The 22,029-nt window shown below is 45.0% G+C and overlaps 1 non-coding gene across 1 annotated transcript; it reads left to right on the top strand.

Moving 5' to 3' along the window:
* Positions 1-229: 229 nt before the first annotated feature.
* Trnat-cgu (transfer RNA threonine (anticodon CGU)) lies at positions 230-304 on the top strand. The gene has a single exon. It is a non-coding gene; the product is annotated as a tRNA-Thr (tRNA).
* The last annotated feature ends 21,725 nt before the right edge of the window (positions 305-22,029 follow it).

Below are 22,029 nucleotides of genomic sequence, written 5' to 3'. Positions count from 1 at the left end.
CACACAGTTTTAATCTGCCAGGAAGTTTCATATCAGCGCACACTCCGCTGTAGAGTGGAGATTTCATTCTAGAAACATCCCCCAGGCTGTGGCTAAGCCATGTCTCCGCAGTATCCTTTCTTTCAGGAGTGCTAGTTCTGCAAGGTTCGCAGGAGAGCTTCTGTAAAGTTTGGAAGGTAGGAGACGAGGTATTGGCAGAAGTAAAGTTGTGAGGACAGGGCGTGAGTCGTGCTTGGGTAGCTCAGTTGGTAGAGCACTTGCCCGCGTAAGGCAAAGGTCCCGAGTTCGAGTCTCGGTTTGGCATACAGTTTTAATCTGCCAGGAAGTTTCATGATCTACAAGGATTGATGCTTACTTGTGTTGATCCATTACACCTTCGAAAACGACGAGATCATACATGGAATGTCACGAAAACATTTCCCAACCCATAACTGTAGCAAGGTGTTTGCCTCCACATGTTTCACGCTGTACACGCCATCGGCCATCTGTCCAATGGAGCATAAAATGTGATTCATCTGAAAAGGGCACCAGTCGACACTCAGTGGACGTCCGATTGCGTTACTGGCGTATAAATTCCTGCCTTCTTCATTGATGAACAGCAGTCAGCATGGGTGCATGAACCAGACGCCTGCTGCAGAGATCCGCAAGTAGCAACTTTCGCTGAGGAGACACTGTTGGTAGTCCCTTGGTTCATCTGGGCGGTCAGTTGTTCAACAGTTGCACGTTTGTTCGCCTGAACATGTCTCCGCAGCGACCGTTCACCTTGTCATCAATAGTTGATGGTGTACCACAGTTGCCTCGGCGCCGGTTTAGGATAGTGCCATTTTGCCACTCTCAGTATATTTTAGCTATGGTGGTACAACAGTATACACCAGAGCAAGAATGCACTTCGACGCTGTTTTACCTTAAATAACACGATACCAAAACGTACCCTAAAGTAACTACAATCGTATTGCTTGTATTACGAAAGAGACATTTAAAAGTAGCTTTCGATTTATTATTTACTTGATTATTCATGACTGTAATTCAAACGATCTCAGATAAAGTCTTGGCAACTGTGACCTTTCCTTATTTTTATCTTTTTAAGCTTGATCCACCCAGTTTTTTGCCTTACTTGTGACCCAGTGGTGAGTGTGACTTGTACAGTTACAATCAGTTTGTCCTTTCCCTTAACTGATTTCTTACAACAGTGTTTTGTTGACTAACAGAGCCAACTTCTATTGGCAGTTGCCTGTCCATCAACTCTCGGCGATTTTAGAAATGGTATCAGCTACCACGATTTTTGTGCTGAAAACATCCTGTGTCAGGTACACCGCTTCCAAATTCTCGAGAAGGACAGGATCAGTATTTTCCGCAATCATTTTTCGTGTGGTAACTACCGTGGCAAATGAAGCAACTCAGACCTGACATACTACGAATACTGGCGCTTGACAGAAGGAATATACAGGATGTTCGGAAATTTCCGTTATAAACTACTAGGACTTGTTGAGGGAAGTGAGTGCAAGATATTTTGACTAGGAATCCATGTCTGGAAACATCGTCCAACGACGCTGCAGCCCGTCAAAGTTATAGGCGCCGGTGCCTGTAAATGTATGTATATTCAGGGCGATTCTGTCATAATGTTACACATTTTCAAGATTGATGGATAAGGATAAGTATATCAATATCAGTTACTGGTCCCTGTACCGGAAACAAACGAGTCGAAAGTTATAATCGAAAACCGTTGTGATAACTCTGACAGAAGAATATATGTATCGGTACTGTTGTTGTTAAGATCGTAGGAAAGACAAAATTCAGAAGTGGTAGTATGGACCAAGACAAAAAAATTCCCAGTAAACAAGGGCTCTAAGATGCATACCTTGAGAGCTATGAGCATTTACTCGATAGAGGAGACTTGTTTCACACTAGCGAATGTGGACAAGTGCTCATAGCTCCTCAGGTATACATTTTAGAGCCCACGTTTACTAGACATTTTTTCCCGTTTTGGTCCACGCTACCACCTCTGGAACTTACTTACCCTACGTTCATGGCAACAACAGTACCTGTAATGTATTTCATTGTCAGAGGCATCAGAATAATTCTCGCTTGTAACTTTCGAATCGTTCGCTTCCGAAACAGGGGTCCTTAGCTCAAATTGAAACATTTATCCGTCTGCTTCATCCTTGAAGGTTTCTTAACATCATCACGGAATTACACTGTATATACATACAGTTACAGGCACCGGCGCTTATAACTTTAACGGTCTATAGCTCCGTTGGATGATGTTTCCGGACGTGGAATATGATGTACTTACTCCCATCTACAAGTCTTAGTAGTTTGTAACGGGAATTTCCGAATACCCTGTATAGAATGTCTACACAGGGTGTTTCCGCAAGAGCATGCAAAATTTAACAGGACCCATAGAACGCTCCATGGAACAATTTGAGGTAGAGAACGTGGGGTCGGAGAAGACAGCTTAAGGAAATATGGAAGTAAACTTGTCTACCACTTCGTCTCGCATTATTCTTTTCTAGCTTATTTACAACTAACAGGCGTACAAATTTACAGGTACTGTGCTGTTTATTTAAATGTACATTCTTTATTTCCTGCAAGGAAACATGGAGGACGAGCCTGTTTACCAGGAAGTCATGATGCAGGTTTTGTTTACTTTACTTGGCCATAATATGGCTCTGTTGTATTGTATTTACACCGCCCCATGGCAGAAATGAATCATCGACAGACCCATTGATTACTCAGTGCTATTCAGGGACATAGAGTACAGTACTATCGACGAGTACCGGTACAGTTCCGCAGGACTCACTGCCATGCACATTATGTATGGGGAAGTACGTTGCAATGCTCTCGCTGCTGAAAGGCTGTACAGGGAAAAATTTCCCAACAGGCGTCATCCTCACGACGAATATTTGTTTCTTTCAATCGACGAATATGGGAGACTGATCCATTGAAAAAAAGAAACGAGGAACCTGGAAATATGAGGACCACCCGCACAACCGATTTCGAAGGGGAGGCTTGCGAGGTCACCTGACCTGAACCCCCTTGATTATTTCCTGTGGGGATACCCAAAGTCACTTGTGTATGAGACCACAGTGTATACGAAGATGGAATTAGTTACCAGAATTGTAGCTGCCTGCGATAAGATTTCGAAACACACAAGGGATATTTGTCAGGGTGCGTCAGAATCTTATTCGCCAATGTCATGCTAGCATTGATGCTGATGGCTGTCAGTTTCAGCACATTTAGTAAGATACTGTACAAATGGTACTTTCACTATATCAATGATGGTATTTGCAGTTAACTGTAACTAATGTAAATAAAAAAGAGTACAGAGTAAGGCTTCCCCGACCTCAGGTTCCCTACCTCAAATTGTTCAGTGGAGCGTCTTCTACGCCCTGTTAAATTTTTGCATGTTCTTACCGATACACCCCGTATATAGGAAAGAAACCTGAAGATAATGTCATGAAGCCGAAGTGGAAATAGATGATGAGATGCGATGTATGAGAGGCCTACTACCGGAAGAAATTTGACAGAGCACTGAAATACCAGAGTTGGCGAAAAAACAACTATGAGAAAACTGTTCCGCTTTGTATGCGGTATGTCTGAGACAGGCTAAGTACTGACTTCGAGGATAATATAGTAGTCATAATACCAAACAAGACAGTTACTGACTGATACCAATGTTAACGGACCCTCAGTTGAATAAATGTTCGGTGTAACATGAACTACTTTCAGAAGAATACAACGACTGCTAGAAGCCGACTTGGGGGATGGCTATTTTAGGTTCCAGAGAAGTGTAGAAACACTTGCCAAAATTACGATCTCTGAAATTCTAAGATATCACAGGTAACATACAAGAGCGAAAGATTATCCAGAAGTTGTACATAATCCAGAATTCAGTTATGTGTGGCGCACGGCGTGAAAGCGAGGCAGTAACAGAGCAAATGAGACAGAATTGTAGTCTTTCCCCAAGTATTCCACGCATACATAGACTTGAAATAAAAACTTTAAGGTATTTTAATGACACGTTAGTTCTCTCTGATTGGAAAGAGCAGTTTAATGGAATAGATACTACAACTGAAAGAAATTATAATACGAACACCAACAAAAGTGAAATAAGGGCAAAATTGCGTCAGTCGATTGTGGAGGAAGGAGATTAGAAGAACAGATGTTAAAAGTAGTTGATGAGTGTTATTCTTGGGCATCTAACAACAAGAGTAAGGAGGATATACTATGCAGACTGTCAACAGAAAGGAAAGCTTTTCGGAAAAAGTTAAAACTGACTGAATCAGATTAGGAAAAGAGACACTAAAAGTAGATGATGAAGTTTGCTATTTTTGCATTTAAACATCTGACAAAGGCAGGAATATAAGAAACAGACTAATAATAAAAAGAAATGCTTTACTGAAACAGGTAAATACGTGGACATCTAATAGACAACTAAGTGTCAGTAAATCTATTCTGAAAGTGTCGCCTTATATGGAAGTGAAATTTGGGCGACCAGCAAGAAGAGAACAGAAGCTTTGAAATGAGGTGTTACAGATGAGCGCTGAACATTAGATGCAGACATCAGATAACTAATGAAAAGGTACTGAATCGAACATAGGAGCATCATGACAAATTTTGACTAAACAAATGAAAAGTGACACGCCACATTTTGAGAGTCCAAGGAAGGCTTAATTTGGCAACAGAGGGAAGTGTTGGTTGCCAAAGATTGTACAGAGGATTAAATACGTGAATGAAGTAAGTAGGTTCATTGAATGTATGTTTCAATAGACGGAGAGGATTACACAGGATAGAGAACCATGGGGAGCTGCATCAAAGCATTTTCGTTTCTGAAGCGTATATCGAGAGGCATAGGTGTCAAATTTGGCTCAAAGATGGGTTCAATCTCGCTCTGTAGTGGTGCCAAATGCGTGGCTCTGCAAAACTCCAAACAGCAAGGTGCCGACACATGTGAAAAACAGGTCACAGCTCAGAAGTTCATGTAAACTGTAAAGTGAGCTGATTACCTGACATTGGCATAAAATTTCACCACAGTTCTGCCAACGCTGCTGTAGACGTGTCACGTGATGAGAAGGATGTTACAGTCCCTTTTACCCTTCCTTCATCCCTTCTTTTGACGCCTCTGCGATGGAGATCAGAACCGCAACATACAGCGCTGAAATCAGGCGGTTTTCTTATGAGTGGCCGAGGAAAACATTTCAGACACACAGCCGCTCAGAACCAACACGAAAAGGCCTCAGAGGCATGCATAAAGGGCGTCAGTGAAACCATTCCGTTCCCTTTCCCGTTGATTTCCACATATTTCGTGGTAGAAAATGGCAGTTCACAATGCGAGGAGCAACAGAAAGACGGCCTTGATAACCTTTGATTCTGCTAACACCTTCGAACGTTTCGACTGTTTTCTAAGGACACTGTAGGTCTGCATCCCCATTGAACGTAATCGCACCTCTTTGAAATGCAGCGGTACGACAATTTTTGCTCTGGTGTACAGATTGGGCCCACTAGGGACTGCTGAAAACCATTTGACGAAATTCGAACATGATCTGAAGCAGCAAATGGCACCTATGCTTTTTCTGCCCTCCTATTTTGCGCTCTGCCGTGGCGTGATCTCGGGAGAGACCTCCTGTTCGGCAACAGCCTCAGTGCTCTCCATGCATCTTTGTGGACTACAGTCCAAATGCAACTGTCAGAAATTTCGACACCAGCCTCGCTGCTGCTTTAACTCTAGGGGCCGAGGCAAGCCCTTCGACACGTCTTAGATGGGTTTTGCCTACTTTCAGGCGCTACAGCAACCGCGAGATTGAATTGGTGTCGAAATTTCTGATAGGCAGAGCTGCTTCACGGATCAAAAGCAGCAGGAAACATTTTCTCTGATAGCCCCCGTCAACTTGTCTACAGGAACCTTTTCTTATCGGAGGACGCGCAATGCCGTGTTGCATACAAGTTTGAAAAGGCATGGAGAGACGCCCTCATGCCTCATGCGGCTTCCTTCTTCTTGCAGGCAGCCGTGTTTAGGCTCAGTCAATTATGGATAAAATGTTTCATGGTAAAAGGTTAGTGGTATCTTTGGTCGTGGTTATTATGCAGTTACCCTGTTTGCATTGTGAGCAACCAGCTTCAGCAATACAACTGCCAGAAGCTTTGTCGAGTTGCACCTTTCTATGCGATTGTACTACGTATGTCCTCGTTGCTAACAGCATTTTTTGTGATTTTAAATTCCAAGAATTCATCTCAGCTGCCTGTCAAATAATCCACAATTGTGGTCGATTAAGCTCCAATTTATATGACAAGATTACTTTGCATTTATCGTGTTTTTATCGTCAATATATCTGATTTATTTTCAGTTCATTGCCTGGTGCTGGTCTGCAGTTTTCCCTCTGTTCCCTCCATTAATTAAGTCATTAATCCAAACGATAGAAACACTTGCTGTAGGACAAAAGGACTGATGTCTTTACGCTCACAAGACAGAAGATCGTCAGGGGACAATGCTTGTTTTACCTGCTGATAGGGAAACAGTGACAAACAGCACATCTCATATCAGTCCAGTCAATAAAGGCAACATCTACATATGTCTTGCGTCTGCCAAAGGGCAACCTCGTTAAACACACTATCACCACAGCGGGATCTCACCAGTAACCTCATTAAGCAGTGGCACAGTAAATGTCTAAGTGGGTAGTCAGCATTTCTAACAACTGGGCGAGTACTTCCTTACACTAGCAACGGGCGATTTATTTGATGCAAAAATGACGCTGTGTGAATACAATCCAGTATATACTGCTAGGAAATTTGAGGTGTACTTTCCGTGCCGGCCGAAGTGGCCGTGCGGTTAAAGGCGCTGCAGTCTGGAACCGCAAGACCGCTACGGTCGCAGGTTCGAATCCTGCCTCGGGCATGGGTGTTTGTGATGTCCTTAGGTTAGCTAGGTTTAACTAGTTCTAAGTTCTAGGGGACTAATGACCTCAGCAGTTGCGTCCCATAGTGCTCAGAGCCATTTGTACTTTCCGTTTGAAATTAACAAATGCCTTTACGAAGAATTGAAACTTCTAGAGCCCTGCATGCAAGCTGTATTTTATACTTGTTGTTGTTGTTGTGGTCTTCAGTCCTGAGACTGGTTTGATGCAGCTCTCCATGCTACTCTATCCTGTGCAAGCTTCTTCATCTCCCAGTACCTACTGCAACCTACATCCTTCTGAATCTGCTTAGTGTATTCATCTCTTGGTCTCCCTCTACGATTTTTACCCTCCACGCTGCCCTCCAATGCCAAATTTGTGATCCCTTGATGCCTCAAAACATGTCCTACCAACCGATCCCTTCTTCTAGTCAAGTTGTGCCACAAACTTCTCTTCTCCCCAATCCTATTCAATATCTCCTCATTAGTTACGTGATCTACCCACCTTATCTTCAGCATTCTTCTGTAGCACCACATTTCGAAAGCTTCTATTCTCTTCTTGTCCAAACTGGTTATCGTCCATGTTTCACTTCCATACATGGCTACACTCCATACAAATACTTTCAGAAACGACTTCCTGACACTTAAATCTATACTCGATGTTAACAAATTTCTCTTCTTCAGAAACGCTTTCCTTGCCATTGCCAGTCTACATTTTATATCCTCTCTACTTCGACCATCATCAGTTACTTTACTCCCTAAATAGCAAAACTCCTTTACTACTTTAAGTGTTTCATTTCCTAATCTAATCCCCTCAGCATCACCCGATTTAATTTGACTACATTCCATTATCCTCGTTTTGCTTTTGTTGATGTTCATCTTATATCCTCCTTTCAAGACACTGTCCATTCCGTTCAACTGCTCTTCCAAGTCCTTTGCTGTCTCTGACAGAATTACAATGTCATCGGCGAACCTCAAAGTTTTTACTTCTTCTCCATGGATTTTAATACCTACTTCGAATTGTTCTTTTGTTTCCTTTACTGCTTGCTCAATATACAGATTGAATAACATCGGGGAGAGGCTACAACCCTGTCTCACTCCTTTCCCAACCACTGCTTCCCTTTCATGCCCCTCGACTCTTATAACTGCCATCTGGTTTCTGTACAAATTGTAAATAGCTTTTCACTCCCTGTATTTTACCCCTGCCACGTTCAGAATTTGAATGAGAGTATTCCAGTTAACGTTGTCAAAAGCTTTCTCCAAGTCTACAAATGCTAGAAACGTAGGTTTGCCTTTTCTTAATCTTTCTTCTAAGATAAGTCGTAAGGTTAGTATTGCCTCACGTGTTCCAACATTTCTACGGAATCCAAACTGATCTTCCCCGAGGTCCGCTTCTACCAGTTTTTCCATTCGTCTGTAACGAATTCGCGTTAGTATTTTGCAGCTGAGACTTATTAAACTGATAGTTCGGTAATTTTCACATCTGTCAACGCCTGCTTTCTTTGGTATTGGAATTATTATATTCTTCTTGAAGTCTGTGGGTATTTCGCCTGTCTCATACATCTTGCTCACCAGATGGTAGAGTTTTGTCATGACTGACTCTCCCAAGGCCATCAGTAGTTCTAATGGAATGTTGTCTACTCCCGGGGCCTTGTTTCGACTCAGGTCTTTCAGTGCTCTGTCAAACTCTTCACGCAGTATCTTATCTCCCATTTCGTCTTCATCTACATCCTCTTCCATTTCCATAATATTGTCCTCAAGTACATCGCCCTTGTATAAACCCTCTATATACTCCTTCCACCTTTCTGCCTTCCCTTCTTTGCTTAGAACTGGGTTGCCATCTGAGCTCTTGATATTCATACATGTGGTTTTCTTCTCTCCAAAGGTCTCTTTAATTTTCCTGTAGGCAGTATCTATCTTACCCCTAGTGAGACAAGCCTCTACATCCTTACATATGTCCTCTAGCCATCCCTGCTTAGCCATTTTGCACTTTCTGTCGATCTCATTTTTGAGACGTTTGTATTCCCTTTTGCCTGATTCATTTACTGCATTTTTATATTTTCTCCTTTCATCAATTAAATTCAATATTTCTTCTGTTACCCAAGGATTTCTACTAGCCCTCGTCTTTTTACCTACTTGATCCTCTGCCCCCCAATCCATATTCACCTACTATGTTTCCTTCTCTCCCTTTTCCTAATGACGATTTCCAGTCACCAATGACTATTAAATTTTCGTCTCCCTTCACTACCTGAATAATTTCTTTTGTCTCGTCATACATTTCATCAGAGCTACCCATTCTTCTTCTACTGTATTTCTTTCCCCCATTCCTGTCAATTGTTCCCTTATGCTCTCCCTGAAACTCTCTACAACCTCTGGTTCTTTCAGTTTATCCAGGTCCCATCTCCTTAAATTCCCACATTTTTGCAGTTTCTTCAGTTTCAATCTGCAGTTCATAACCAATAGATTGTGGTCAGAATCCACATCTGCCCCTGGAAATGTCTTACACTTTAAAACCTGGTTCCTAAATCTCTGTCTTACCATTATATAATCTATCTGATACCTACACTCCTGGAAATTGAAATAAGAACACCGTGAATTCATTGTCCCAGGAAGGGGAAACTTTATTGACACATTCCTGGGGTCAGATACATCACATGATCACACTGACAGAACCACAGGCACATAGACACAGGCAACAGAGCATGCACAATGTCGGCACTAGTACAGTGTATATCCACCTTTCGCAGCAATGCAGGCTGCTATTCTCCCATGGAGACGATCGTAGAGATGCTGGATGTAGTTCTGTGGAACGGCTTGCCATGCCATTTCCACCTGGCGCCTCAGTTGGACCAGCGTTCGTGCTGGACGTGCAGACCGCGTGAGACGACGCTTCATCCAGTCCCAAACATGCTCAATGGGGGACAGATCCGGAGATCTTGCTGGCCAGGGTAGTTGACTTACACCTTCTAGAGCACGTTGGGTGGCACGGGATACATGTGGACGTGCATTGTCCTGTTGGAACAGCAAGTTCCCTTGCCGGTCTAGGAATGGTAGAACGATGGGTTCGATGACGGTTTGGATGTACCGTGCACTATTCAGTGTCCCCTCGACGATCACCAGTGGTGTACGGCCAGTGTAGGAGATCGCTCCCCACACCATGATGCCGGGTGTTGCCCTGTGTGCCTCGGTCGTATGCAGTCCTGATTGTGGCGCTCACCTGCACGGCGCCAAACACGCATACGACCATCATTGGCACCAAGGCAGAAGCGACTCTCATCGCTGAAGACGACACGTCTCCATTCGTCCCTCCATTCACGCCTGTCGCGACACCACTGGAGGCGGGCTGCACGATGTTGGGGCGTGAGCGGAAGACGGCCTAACGGTGTGCGGGACCGTAGCTCAGCTTCATGGAGACGGTTGCGAATGGTCCTCGCCGATACCCCAGGAGCAACAGTGTCCCTAATTTGCTGGGAAGTGGCGGTGCGGTCCCCTACGGCACTGCGTAGGATCCTACGGTCTTGGCGTGCATCCGTGCGTCGCTGCGGTCCGGTCCCAGGTCGACGGGCACGTGCACCTTCCGCCGACCACTGGCGACAACATCGATGTACTGTGGAGACCTCACGCCCCACGTGTTGAGCAATTCGGCGGTACGTCCACCCGGCCTCCCGCATGCCCACTATACACCCTCGCTCAAAGTCCGTCAACTGCACATACGGTTCACGTCCACGCTGTCGCGGCATGCTACCAGTGTTAAAGACTGCGATGGAGCTCCGTATGCCACGCAAACTGGCTGACACTGACGGCGGCGGTGGACAAATGCTGCGCAGCTAGCGCCATTCGACGGCCAACACCGCGGGTCCTGGTGTGTCCGCTGTGCCGTGCGTGTGATCATTGCTTGTACAGCCCTCTCGCAGTGTCCGGAGCAAGTATGGTTGGTCTGACACACCGGTGTCAATGTGTTATTTTTTCCATTTCCAGGAGTGTATTAGTATCTCCAGGATTCTTCCAGGTATACAACCTTCTTTTATGATTCTTGAACCAAGTGTTACCTATGATTAAGTTATGCTCTGTGCAAAATTCTACAAGGCGGCTTCCTCTTTCATTTCTTCCCCCCAATCCATATTCACCTACTATGTTTCCTTCTCTCCCTTTTCCTAATGACGAATTCCAGTCACCCATGACTATTAAATTTTCGTCTCCCTTCACTACCTGAATAATTTCTTTTGTCTCGTCATACATTTCATCAATTTCCTCATCATCTGCAGAGCTAGTTGGCATATAAACTTGTACTACTGTAGTAGGCATGGGCTTTGTGTCTATCTTGGCCACAATAATGCGTTCACTATGCTTTTTGTAGTAGCTAACCCGCACTCCTATTTTTTTATTCATTATTAAACCTACTCCTGCATTACCCCTATTTTATTTTGTATTTATAACCCTGTAATCACCTGACCAAAAGTCTTGTTCCTCCTGCCACCAAACTTCACTAATTCCCACTATATCTAACTTTAACCTATCCATTTCCCTTTTTAAATTTTCTAACCTACCTGCCCGATTAAGGGATCTGACATTCCACGCTCCGATCCGTAGAATGCCAGTTTTCTTTCTCCTGATAACGACGTCCTCTTGAGTAGTCCCCGCCCGGTGATCCGAATGGGGGACTATTTTACCTCCGGAATATTTTACCCAAGAGGACGCCATCATCATTTAATCATACAGTAAAGCTGCATGTCCTCGGGAAAAATTACGGCTGTAGTTTCCCCTCGCTTTCAGCCGTTCGCAGTACCAGCACAGCAAGGCCGTTTTGGTTAATGTTACAAGGCCAGATCAGTCAATCATCCAGACTGTTGCCCCTGCAACTACTGAAAAGGCTGCTGCCCCTCTTCAGGAACCACATGTTTGTCTGGCCTCTCAACAGATACCCCTCCGTTGTGGTTGCATCTACGGTACGGCCATCTGTATCGCTGAGGCACGCAAGCCTCCCCACCAACGGCAAGGTCCATGGTTCATGGGGGAAGATTTTATACTAGATTAAGTATAGATTAAGTTTCAGAAATAGTGAGTTAATTTTATACTTAACTCACTATTTCTGAAACTTAATCTACCCCAACACGTGAAAACGTAATAAAGAGCAATAGTGCTTGAGGAACTTTAAATTTAACTAAAATCTGAACCCACACCACATAAAATCTGTAGATGCTGATAACATTACAGTACAACACTGGCAATCGGAAAAGGTAAATAATTCGCCTTCTACCAAGACAGAAGAGAGAAATCACATTTCATATTTCCGATAATAGCGCGCCACAGTCAGCTAAAAACTTCCCGGCTAGCATTATGTGTATGTTTTCTGCTTGTTCTGATGACAGGTTACACATCATAGCGTTCATCGTAAATTTGAGCTTTGGTGCAAGTAACTTATTATCCAACTACTGCTGACACAAGTACTGCAATCAATAAAGGAACAGGAGATAAAATGAAGGTTTTTGCTTAGAACAATAACTTTTTGTAACGGATGGTGTTAATTGAAGTGTAGATACTAACAGAGGTCCAGCGTGGGCTGTAATTGTCGTATGGCAGCTAAACTTGGTAGATATGCTGATGCGTTGATGTGGAATCGATTTACTCTGGGAAAACTTTAGCTCCAGTTGTGGCCACTAGGTACAAATCTGGCGCTGTACACTATTCGTACGACGGTATGACATCCACGCTGTCGTTTGACTAGCCATAACGTGAGTGAACATTGTGGCTACAGAGAAGAGTACGTGTGCTGTTAGTGAAACTGTTTGACGTGATCGGCAGAAATTGCAGTCCTGCATCGAGTGACTATCGCCGACTGAATGGTCTGAGGACAGGCCCGACGCCATTAAATGGTTTAAAGAAGATGATAATTAAATTCGAAAAGACGGGTGACCTTGGTGTGGCACCTGGAAGAGGAAGGCATGCTATCCCGTTGGAAGTATTTCACGAGGTTACTGTTGCTCTGAATGACCATGCAGCACGTGCCTTGGGCAGTGCTAGTGCTCGTGCAGTGTCACGAGAATTGTCCATTCCATGGTCAACTTTACAGGAAGTTCTGCGGTCTTTTTACACTGGTACCCGTACATGAATCAGACGGTGCAGCAACTGACACCTCATGACTCGCAGCAACGTTCTGAATTAGATTTTTGGTTGCTGACACGGATCGAGATCGATGACATGTGGCGGGATAAAATTATATTGAGAGACGGAGAACATTTTACACTACAGGATGCAGTGAATATACAGAACTGCCTAATTTGGGGTATTGCTGAACCACGTCTTGTGTACGAAGAGCCACTGAACTCGCCGTCTGCAACTGTTCGGTGTAGATTCACAAGCACCTTTGTTCTCGGTCCATTCTTCTTTGAAGAGAATGCACCCAGAGAGCCTGTCAGGTGTACAGTGACGTCTGCACGTTATCGAGACTCCTTGATTCCTGCTTTGGAAGAGCGCAACTGTTTGAAAACCACTGCAAGATGCGGCAAGATCTGATTAATGCAACATTCCAGAACGTGACATCATAGAGGTTTCCCAGATGTATTGCCTCCAAGATCATCTGATCTGAAACCTTACGACTTTTGGCACTGGGGATGTCTAAAAGAACTCGTTTACCAGGGACGCCTTTGGTCTCCACCTGATCTGATAGCCAGCATACAGCAGCACGTTGCACAGATTCCACCGGAACTGGTCCGAGCTACTGCTGATCACGTCGTTTTACGGATGCAGCACCACGTCGACGTCTTCGATGCTCATACTGAACAAACTGTGTAAGCGGCGTTTAATAATAAAATTAACATTATGAGTTTCTCATTTTTTTTTTTTTTTTGTTCTTCTCTGTCCAAGTCCCGTTCATAATCCATTACTTGTGGAAATATTTCTAACAGGCTGATCCATTGACGACCGAGCCAAATATCTCATGAAATAAACATCAAACAAAAAAACTACAAAGAACGAAACTCGTCTAACTTGAAGGTGGAAACCAGATGGCGCTATGGTTGGCCCGCTAGATGGAGCTGCCATAGGTCAAACGGATATCAACTGCTTTTTTTGAAATAGGAACCCTATTTTTTATTACATATTCGTGTAGTACGTAAAGAAATATGAATGACATCATCCAAGTGTCCGGACCGTTCGCTACATCAACATCGATTGCACCCTTACCGTATTTCTGTGCACCAGGAATTGCATGGCGACGACTTTGGGCGTCGTGTATAGTTCTGCCACTGGGCACAAGAGAAATTCCGGGACGACGACAGATTTATTGCACGCATTCTATTCAGCGACGAAACGTCATTCACCAACAGCGGTAACGTAAACCGGCATAATATGCGCTATTGGGCAACGGAAAATCCACGATGGCTGCGACAAGTGGAACATCAGCGACCTTGGCGGGTTAATGTATGGTGTGGCATTCTAAATGGTGCAATGTATGCTGTTTTCCTACGTAATGTTCTACCGATGTTACTACAGGATGTTTCACTGCATGACAGAATGGCAATGTACTTCCAACATGATGGATGTCCAGTACATAGCTCGCGTGCGGCTGAAGCGGTATTGAATAGCATATTTCATGACAGGTGGATTGGTCGTCGAAGCACCATACCATGGTCCGCACGTTCACCGGATCTGACGTCTCCGGATTTCTTTCTGTGGGGAAAGTTGAAGGATATTTGCTATCGTGATCTAGCGACAACGCCTGACAACATGCGTCAGCGCACTGTCAAAGCATGTGCGAACATTACGGAAGGCGAACCACTTGCTGTTGAGAGAAATGCCGTTACACGTATTGCCAAATGCATTGAGGTTGACGGACATCATTTTGAGCATTTATTGCATTAATGTGGTATTTACAGGTAATCACGCTGTAACAGCATGCGTTCTCAGAAATGATAAGTTCACAAAGGTACATGTATCATATTGGAACAACTGAAATAAAATGTTCAAACGTACCTACGTTCTGTATTTTAATTTAAAAAACCTACCTGTTACCAACTGTTCGTCTAAAATTGTGAGCCATATGTTTGTGACTATTACAGCGCCATCTATCACAGAGTGAAAAAAGTGGTCCAACTAAAACATTCATATTTCTTTACATACTACACGAATATGTAATAAATAATGGGGGTTCCTATTTTTAAAAAATGCAGTTGATATCCGTGTGACCTATGGCAGCGCCATCTAGCAGGCCAACCATAGCGCCATAGTTTTTTCCGTTTGACGCTTATTTCGTGAGATATTTGGCCCGGTCACGGTCAATGGACCACCCTGTATACGTATTTCTTGCTTTCCCAGCGGCAGATTTGCACCTAGAGGCCAAAATTGGAAATAATTTTTTTCCAGAGTAAATAGTCAGACATTAACGCAAAATAATATCTACTAAGTTTTGCTGTCATACGATAATTACAACTCCCATGGGACTTCCGTGAGTAGCTGAGGGATTATATTGTAGATGGTGGTGATAGTGCTGTGACAGAGTGTGGCGGTGTGTGTGTGTGTTAATGTTTTCTTTGGTTTCGCATAGGCAGAGTACTTCGTCTGTCAGCGGAACTCTGAACATAATTTACGTGAACATGTACGATCAGTTGACTTAGAGAGAGTGAAATTATCGTCTTCGGAACGCGACCCCTGACGGTAGATCAGCTGCTACTTGATCACCACAGCCATTTGACGATCACTGCAACACCAACACCAACTCAGGACTCTTTCACACGTTACGGTCTTCAGCGATATACACTCCTGGAAATTGAAATAAGAACACCGTGAATTCATTGTCCCAGGAAGGGGAAACTTTATTGACACATTCCTGGGGTCAGATACATCACATGATCACACTGACAGAACCACAGGCACATAGACACAGGCAACAGAGCATGCACAATGTCGGCACTAGTACAGTGTATATCCACCTTTCGCAGCAATGCAGGCTGCTATTTTCCCATGGAGACGATCGTAGAGATGCTGGATGTAGTCCTGTGGAACGGCTTGCCATGCCATTTCCACCTGGCGCCTCAGTTGGACCAGCGTTCGTGCTGGACGTGCAGACCGCGTGAGACGACGCTTCATCCAGTCCCAAACATGCTCAATGGGGGACAGATCCGGAGATCTTTCTGGCCAGGGTAGTTGACTTACACCTTCTAGAGCACGTTGGGTGGCACGGGATACATGTGGACGTGCATTGTCCTGTTGGAACAGCAAGTTCCCTTGCCGGTCTAGGAATGGTAGAACGATGGGTTCGATGACGGTTTGGATGTACCGTGCACTATTCAGTGTCCCCTCGACGATCACCAGTGGTGTACGGCCAGTGTAGGAGATCGCTCCCCACACCATGATGCCGGGTGTTGGCCCTGTGTGCCTCGGTCGTATGCAGTCCTGATTGTGGCGCTCACCTGCACGGCGCCAAACACGCATACGACCATCATTGGCACCAAGGCAGAAGCGACTCTCATCGCTGAAGACGACACGTCTCCATTCGTCCCTCCATTCACGCCTGTCGCGACACCACTGGAGGCGGGCTGCACGATGTTGGGGCGTGAGCGGAAGACGGCCTAACGGTGTGCGGGACCGTAGCCCAGCTTCATGGAGACGGTTGCGAATGGTCCTCGCCGATACCCCAGGAGCAACAGTGTCCCTAATTTGCTGGGAAGTGGCGGTGCGGTCCCCTACGGCACTGCGTAGGATCCTACGGTCTTGGCGTGCATCCGTGCGTCGCTGCGGTCCGGTCCCAGGTCGACGGGCACGTGCACCTTCCGCCGACCACTGGCGACAACATCGATGTACTGTGGAGACCTCACGCCCCACGTGTTGAGCAATTCGGCGGTACGTCCACCCGGCCTCCCGCATGCCCACTATACGCCCTCGCTCAAAGTCCGTCAACTGCACATACGGTTCACGTCCACGCTGTCGCGGCATGCTACCAGTGTTAAAGACTGCGATGGAGCTCCGTATGCCACGGCAAACTGGCTGACACTGACGGCGGCGGTGGACAAATGCTGCGCAGCTAGCGCCATTCGACGCCAACACCGCGGTTCCTGGTGTGTCCGCTGTGCCGTGCGTGTGATCATTGCTTGTACAGCCCTCTCGCAGTGTCCGGAGCAAGTATGGTGGGTCTGACACACCGGTGTCAATGTGTTCTTTTTTCCATTTCCAGGAGTGTATATCCAGTTGGCCATTACGTGTGTCTACTTTATACATACACAACGAAAAAACGTAGAGAAGTTGTTACAAGAGTAGGGAAACGGTGCTAATTAGTAGTAACTACACACATCAAAAAATGTTTTGCACCACCCCGGTTCCCCGAATTTATGAAGATAGACGTTGACTGTGGATATTGCATCACAGACAGAGTCCCTTTGACTGTTCAGATATGTCACTAAACCCGTCCAAAAATGTAAACAAAAATGCATGAGCAGCGTCTATTAGACGGAGAGGGTCCGACAGCCGATCAGTTCCGGTCATTTCACCCGGAAGGAAGTATACGGCTCGTGTTGCCTGTAGTTCAACCATGCCTATACGATCAATACCGCGGTTCGATCACGTCCGCATTATTATCTTGTACCCGGAAGGGCTCTCAACAAGGGAAGTGTCCAGGCGTCTCGGAGTGAACCAAAGCGAAGTTGTTCGGACGTAGAGGGGATACTGAGAGACAGGAATTGTCGCTGACATGCCTCGCTCAGGCCGCCCAAGGGCTACTACTGCAATGGACGACTGCTACCTACGGATTATGGCTCGGAGGAAGCCTGACACCAACGCCACCATGTTGAATAATTCTTTTCGTGCAGCCACAGGACGTCGCATTACGATTACGCAGTAGGCTGCATGATGCGCAACTTCACTTTCGACGTCCATGACGAGGTCGCTCAGGACTAGCATCACCTTCTCTTCACCAATGAGTGTCGCATATGCCTTCAACCAGAAAATGGTCGAAGACGTGTTTGGAGGAACCCTGGTCAGGCTGAACGCCTTAAACACACTGTCCAGCGAGTGCAGCAAGGTGGAGGTTCCCTAATGTTTTGGGGTAACATTACACGGGGCTGACGTACACCGCTGGTGGTCATGGAAGGCGCCGTATCGGCTGTACAATACATACCGATAATGCAACCATATCGGCAGCATATTGCCGAGGCATTCGTCTTCCTGGACGACAATTCGTGCCCCCATCGTGCATATCTTGCGAATGACATCCTTCAGAATAAAGACATCGTTCGACAAGAGTGGCCAGCATGTTCTCCAGACATGAACCCTATCGAACATGCCTGGAATACATTGAAAAGGGCTGTTAATGGACGACGTGACTCACCAACCACTCTGAGGAATCTATGCCGAATCGCCGTTGAGGAGTGGGACAATCTGGACCAACAGTGCCTAGATGAGGTTGTGGATAGTATGCCACGGCGAATGCAGGCATGAATCAATGCAAGAAGACGTGCTACTGTGTATTAAAGGTACCGGTGTTTACATCAGTCTAGACCACCGCCTCTGAAGGTCTCACATTCAGTGTGTGGTTTTCATGAGCAATGAAAAGGGCAGAAATGATATTTATGTTGATCTCTATTCCAATTTTCTGTACAGGTTCCGGAACAACCCGACAGGTGGAAGTTATTTGATTCGCGCAAGAGGTGCTGGACACTAGTATAATATTTGGAAATTGTAAACGCGAGAATTTTGTGAGAAACCATTATGCTAGTAAAATACAGAGAAATAAGGGAAGTACCGATATTTTCGCAATTGATCACTGTCAGAGCTCGAACCCGTGAGGAGTAAATAACGACACTGACAGCGGCGCCATTGGTAACGGGAGACAGGGTTGCGGCAATGAACAGGACACCCTTGTCTCGCAGAACTTTGGTATCCGTTTCCAGACTGACGTATCTAAATGTACCATACATGATGGGGTAATTAGAATTATTTTGGCAGTTATTAGGAAAACTCAGATTCTGAGTGTAGGATCCGGCCCTCTCGTCTAATGCAGGGTGCCTAGGATGCTGTTTCCTCGGATAGCTAGACAACATACAAGCAAATCTTGTTAATGGAGTTTATTACAGTGAACTGAATTGACAATTTTAACTTTGCCTTTTTACAAAGAGGTGTTGCAGGAAATTGGCACATGCGAATAATCAATGTACTTCCATATATACTATTTCCATGCAAGTAATTAATATAGATCACAAGTCGCGGCTCGTCTTCTAGTTCAGTGCTTCTAGTGCGGCGGAGGCTAGCTGGAGCGGCAATTAGATTCTCTTCGTGTAGGAACCGCTCCTCTCTTGGTGCGGTGTTAGTCAGCGTACTACTGGCTGACGTTGTCTCACAGCCTTCTCGGCCGTTACGTTCCAGGCCGACGAGCAGGCGTTTGATGTTACGCCGGAACATTGAAGTTGATAATTACAATGGCAGTACAATAACTTTTAATAACAAACCGAAAATAGCCAGCCCAAGGAGGCCGTTAGTTCTGGTTTACATCACTGCTCTATGTACTTACTTTATCCTGTATTCCAGATTTATAAAAGTATTACAGTAGCTTTGTAGGGTGTGTAGTATTTCCTCAAACATATTGATCTATGTTGCACTGCTGCCTAGATTTCCCTCATCTACACTACTGGCCATTAAAATTGCTACACCACGAAGATGACGTGCTACAGACGCGAAATTTAACCGACAGGCGACAGGAAGAAGATGCTGTGATATGCAAATGATTAGCTTTTCTGAGCATTCACACAAGGTTGGCGCCGGTGGCGAGACCTACAACGTGCTGACATGAGGAAAGTTTCCAACCGATTCCTCATACTCAAACAGCAGTTGACCAGCGTTGCCTGGTGAAACGTTGTTGTGATGCCTCGTGTAAGGAGGAGAAATGCGTACCATCACGTTTCCGACTTTGATAGAGATCGGATTGTAGCCTAACGCGATTGCGGTTTATCGTATCGCGACATTGTTGCTCGTATTTGTCGAGTCCAATGACTGTTAGTAGAATATGGAATTGATGGGTTCAGGAGGGTAATAGGGAACGCCGTGCTGGATCCCAACGGCCTCGTATCACTAGCAGTCGAGATGACAGGCACCTTATCCGCATGGCTGTAACGGATCGTGCAGCCACGTCTCGATCCCTGCGTCAGCAGATAGGGACGTTTGCAACACAACAACCATCTGGACGAACAGTTCTACGACGTTTGCAGCAGCATGGACTATCAGCTCGGACACCGTGGCTGCGGTTGCCCTTGACGCAGCATCACAGACAAGAGCGCCTGCGATGGTGTACTCAACGACGAATCTGAGTGCACGAATGGCAAAACGCCATTTTTTCGGATGAATCCAGGTTCTGTTTACAGCATTATGATGGTCGCATCCGTGTTTGGCGTCATCGCGGTGAACGCACATTAGAAGCGTGTATTCGTCATCGCCATACTGGCGTATCATCCGGCGTGATGGTATGGGATGCCATTGGTTACACGTCTCGGTCACCTCTTGTTCGCACTGACGGCACTTTGAACAGTGGACGTTACATTTTAGATGTGTTACGACCCGTGGCTCTACCCTTCATTCGATCCCTGCGAAACCGTACATTTCAGCAGGATAATGCACGACCGCATGTTGCAGGTCCTGTACGGGCCTTTCTGGATACAGAAAATGTTCGACTGCTGCCCTGGCCAGCACATTCTCCACATCTCTCACCAATTGAAAACGTCTGGTCAACGGTGGCCGAGCAACTGGCTCGTCACAATACGACAGCCACTACTCTTGATGAACTGTGGTATCGTGTTGAAGCTGCATGGGCAGCTGTACCTGTACACGCCATCCAAGCTCTGTTTGACTCAATGCCCAGGCGTATCAAGGCCTTTATTACGGCCAGAGGTGGTTGTTCTTGGTACTGATTTCTCAGGATCTATGCACTTAAATTGCGTGAAAATGTAATCACATGTCAGTTCTAGTAAAATATATTTGTCCAATGAATACCCGTTTATCATCTGCATTTCTTCTTGGTGTAGCAATTTTAATGGCCAGTAGTGTTATACAGTCAAACTAAATAACGTAGTTGTCTTTTCAAGGGGTGATGTAAAGACTTTGTGCGTTAATTATAAGCTCACTGTTGTTAATACCTCTCCATTGTAACTACATAGCCGACAGTGCACGTTAGTACAACTTCAAATGTCACAGGACCCTTTCGATCGACTGAGCCATTATCTGAAGACGCGAAGGAAGTTATCACCAGCATGCTTGCTAAGAAACCAGAATTCAGAATTACTGCAGCAGAGCTATGTGTTCACCCCTGGTTGCTGGTAAGAAAAATCTTTAAGAATTAGTATTACCTGCGTAGTAGTTATATGTAGTATACTTGGCTTCCATTATGCTAACTCGCATATTATTACCTCGTATATCCCATTATTCTTTCTTTGTCTTACGAATAACATCGAACATGATTATGTGTGACGTGTGATAATGTATGACCCTAGTAAGTGAGACTGTTCTTTCTTCAGGTTATGATTATCGTGTATGATCAAATAATGTACTCCTTCTCGACCTTATGGCAGTGGTCCGTGAATACTCTCAGACAGTGACGCATCTCTGAAATATGTAGGTGCCCGAGGCTGCGTCCACACATTCCGATAATCGTGAACTCTCCTACCGATGCAGCTCGCTATCCTTATGTAGATTCACTGGCAACCAATGATTCTCGGACCCGAAATTTATACCGCGACATGTTTCTGACGCCCGCCCAAGAAAACAATCAGCATTCGAGCGGAGACTAGTATGAGCTATGACAGTTACAAAGAGTCATAATGACTCCCGCAGTTTACCTCTTAATGCTTATTTTTTATTCTGTTACGAGTATGAAGCGATAGTCCATAGAAGAGGCGAACTGTCTCATAGCCAGTGCGAAATATATCTTGCTAAAATACAGACTGCTGCTGTAAACGTCTGTTAAATATCAAAAATTTCACATTTCTTTTACTGCCATCTGTTACAAAGAAGTCTTCTCACTACTGTAGATACGAAAAACATTGTACTTCCTATTTATTACAACCATTTAAATGATAAGACTATTATATTTCTTCTATTTCATCGCCAACAGTATTAATTTTATTGCGAAAGGACACTTTCCACCATCGTACTCCAATTTTCAGATT

This window comes from Schistocerca nitens, chromosome 4 (genome assembly GCF_023898315.1).
Source record: "Schistocerca nitens isolate TAMUIC-IGC-003100 chromosome 4, iqSchNite1.1, whole genome shotgun sequence".
Lineage (NCBI taxonomy): Eukaryota > Metazoa > Arthropoda > Insecta > Orthoptera > Acrididae > Schistocerca > Schistocerca nitens.
Note: the sequence above shows the minus strand (reverse complement) of the source record. Positions and strands in the feature narration are given on the sequence as shown.